Source organism: Cricetulus griseus, chromosome 3, assembly GCF_003668045.3.
Source record: "Cricetulus griseus strain 17A/GY chromosome 3, alternate assembly CriGri-PICRH-1.0, whole genome shotgun sequence".
Classification (NCBI taxonomy): domain Eukaryota; kingdom Metazoa; phylum Chordata; class Mammalia; order Rodentia; family Cricetidae; genus Cricetulus; species Cricetulus griseus.
In genome coordinates this window covers 110,848,078-110,852,042 of record NC_048596.1, presented here as the reverse complement: position 1 = coordinate 110,852,042, position 3,965 = coordinate 110,848,078, and the positions used below count along the sequence as shown (strand labels likewise).

Sequence of the window (3,965 nt, the reverse complement as noted above, 5' to 3'; positions counted from 1 at the left end):
CTCTATGGCTAATTTTGCATCCTGATCTTCAGGCAAGCTTTATTAGATCATAACAAAATATCACCACCAGAACCTATTTCAAAACTGAAAAATAAATAAAAACCCTCAGTGAGGGTTTTGCATATTTTAGAACAGCTGAAGAAACTTCCAAAGAATATGGTTTTAACCTATCTGTATTTTCAAAACTCAATTATTTAATTGAAGATGATGAATGGCAAGCATAAGATATGATACTGTTGATTAAATAAAAATAGTAAAGCAAAACAAAATGCAAGAAATTATTTAAATGTATCATTAACACCAATGTTTTCATTTGCAAGGACAAAATACATGGAAAAGCATTTCTTAGATTACTGAGGTAAAAGAATCAAACCACAAATGCTGTAAAGAACAGAGAGAGGCAGAGAGAGAAGGAGGGGAGAGAGGAAACAAATTGCTAAAGTTTTATTCTAAGGAATAAGAACATGCAGATGATTTAAACAGTTATTTTAAAAACACAGCACATATACTAAAATTAGAATGGTGCAGAGAAGATTAGCATGGCCCCTGCGCAAGGATGACATGAAAATTCGTGAAGGGTTCCATATTTTTATATGTGATAGGGTTTTAGTCAGGGTGGGAGGGTGGGGGGTGGTAGGGGAGGACGGGTGGGAGAAGGGAACTGGGATTGTCATGTAAATCAATCATGTTTCTAATTCAAATTAAAAAAAGTTGAAAACAAAACACAAATTACAAAAAAGAAAGAGTAAACACGGCAACAATAGTTGAATTTCATGAAAGGCAATTTTAAATACCTTACTCCAAAAACCACAATTCTGTTGTTGTGAAAGTAAAATTTGCATATAAAAGCAGAATGTGGGAAAACATGGCTATATCTACTGCATTCTCTTGAGTCTTTCATAACTTCCCTATAAAAAAACAAATATGAAAGTAAAATAAAATTATAAGGTAGATTATAAGATAGTCTAATAACCAGATTTATTTTTAAATTGCAAAATATTATGTATTAATTTATACAATTTTGATCAAAGTTCACTTTATCAAGCTTGCAAATAAATAAAAATGTCATATTACAAAATCAACTAGACCATAAGCCTATCCAATTTAGTGAACTTCTATACATTTAGAATAGGTATTCAGAACAAAAGCAATGGATATTCACATCAAATTTTATATTTTTAATATCAAAAATATTTTACATACTAATCCATCATCCAAACCAAAATATCCATGACAGAATTAGTATTAGATTTATATCATCTTTCATGAATCACACCCATTACTTACATTCTGGTCTTCAAATCTTGAGATTGAATAAACTACTCATGAAGCAGTATAGTTCCCCCTAGGAGTTTAAGTATTCAGTATTCAGTATTAGAAAACCTATCAATACACACATCATTGACATATTTAAGAGAAGCATGATCTGTATTAAGGATAACGTTAGAACATTACAAAAATCCCCAATTATTACAAAGAATAAATTAGCAACAAAATACAGAAGCAAATTTTCTTCAGATAGGAAAAAATACTTGAACCCTAGAACAAAGATGATCATAGACAAAATGTTAGAATTTCATCAGCTTGGGAGTGAAGGAGATATAATGTATATGCAGTCTATAACTTTTATATAACAGGACAATTTTTAGAATTAAGTGTTAGTAACACTGGGGAAGTGGTATTATTTGGATTATTTATATCTGCACTGTTCTAAGTAAACCAAGACTTGAAGTCACTAAGATAGGAATATTTAGTATGATGTTTAGCCCTCTAGGTAAAACTACAACAGTTAAAAGTAAAGCAGATAAAATACTTCATTACAGCAAATCGATCTGCAGATTCAGATGAAATCTAGGACAGTCTAAAAAAAATGTTAATCTTAATAGTATAAACAGATACATCCAAAACAAGAAAAATACAGAAAAGAATAAAGAAAACAATAGTCACCTGACTTTGAGCAATCAATGTTTGTCCTCGACAGCACTATAAAACATGCTGAACCCATAGTCAAAGTTAAAGGTATAGTAATAAATATATTGATGTTATCTAGGGGTGGTGAAAACACACCTGCCAGCTCAGCTACTCAGAAGGCCGAGGATAGAGAATCTGTCACCTGAATCCAGAAATAAGAGGTTGGCTTGAACAACATAAGAAAATTCTTCCTTAAAAAACAAAGTGAATCAAAACACCTCAATCTGCACAGTGGCTGCAAGCAGGACTTTTGCAACTAAGGATCCCCTCTCACTATTAAGCAAGCAATTCACTGTTATGACACTATTAATGTTTCTTGCTCTAAAGCTGTGGCATAGTTGGCAAAGCAGTTGGCATTCCAAATATTCTCACATTCCAAAGACCCATCAATCATCTCCATTCTGACATTCCATAACATATGAGGATTGACCAGTATGCTTTACTTCAGAATATAACTCACAGTTGAATTGAAACCTCATTCCTTGGTTTCACCAGTGACAACAAATGATTTTACAGGAAAACATAATAGTAGTATTTCTCTCAGGAGAACTCAGAGTACCAGGCCTTGGATATGACATCACAGGAAGGACAAAAACTGTAGAAAGATCTCATAGATGCACAAATTAGTTGTGGAGTTGTCTAGGTAAGTTTCCTAGATAAAGTGATAAGAGAATCAGGACTTACGGCTTTACTTGAGATGTTCTTGGCTGAGAATATAGTGCACATAAAGATACAAGAGTGAAATTCAGTCAACTCTATAAGCATCATGGGGGTGGTAAGATTGAAGTACAGGATTCTTACAAGGAAGTGTCATGAAAACAGCTAATGAGGTAAAAATAAAAGAGGAAAGTGAAAAACAAAAGCAAAGGTCAATATATTGGTTGTCTAAAAGTGTTTAGACTTTATGTTAGAGATGTAAGGCCTCATTAAAGAGTTTACAGAGTAGATTACAACAAACAGACTTTTGTTTATAAAGTTTGACTCAGATGGAATGGAAATGGTTAAAAAAAAAAAAAGTAAGAAGTAGCCAGACCAGGGCAAATGGTGATCTACTTGAGAAATAATGAGAGCAATACATATACAGATGGTGAAGACGTGTATTCAGGACATGATTTGAAAGAGGGAATTGAAATAAATTAGAGACTATATCCACACAGAGAATAAGATAGAGAGGTTTTGCATGCCACCCAGGTGTCTGATACAGATCAGAGAGTAGCACCCATGCATTGCAAAATACTGCTGCTGTTGGAAAAGCAGCTCTGGCATGAGTTCTGCTTTAGAAGCAAAACAAAGTTAAAACTACTGAAGATACTGTCCCATCAAGTATTCCAACAGGCAGTGGATAATCAGCTTCAGGATCAAGAGAGAGGATGAGAAAAGTTAGTTTCCATAGGAAACCACCCATCCAAAAAGCTTACTTGAAAGGTGTTAGTGGCACAAGTATTTACAAACACATGAGCAAGGTTTGGTCATTAACTGGCAATGAGCAGAGACTTGTAATAATGGGAAATACCTGTCTCAGAAATTCCCCAACAGGAGAAGGCATTTGAAAGGGTCTACAGTCTTTGGAGCTGAAATATAGCACTCCCTTTCTTCTTAGCCACCTACACAGCTGCCTAGAACAATGACAGTTTTCTTTATGAGAAACAATAAGTAGGAGTGGGCACCCACCCCTCCAATCATGCACCCAATGAATCAGCCTAAGGAGACTACATATTAACAAATGTTAAACAGTTATCATAGCTTACAATATCCAACGTCATGCATCTATTGAGTATTTCTGTAACCCCAAGTTACTGACAACTAGCACAGCCAATTAAGCTTGAACATACAGGTCACCTGTCAATGGCTATTATTATAAAATTTCTACAACTTTCTTATATCTAACAACTAAACTATGAAGACATTACATGAAACCAGAAATGAGTATACATAAATTAAGGCATTCACTGCATATAAATTGATATTAAACACTTAGCACTTTGCTTGGCAGT

General features: G+C 33.9%; 1 non-coding gene across 1 annotated transcript; it reads left to right on the top strand.

The window, feature by feature from the left end:
- The first annotated feature begins 482 nt into the window (after positions 1–482).
- LOC113834892 lies at positions 483–591 on the top strand. The gene has a single exon (XR_003483872.1). It is a non-coding gene; the product is annotated as a U6 spliceosomal RNA (small nuclear RNA).
- Positions 592–3,965: the final 3,374 nt, after the last annotated feature.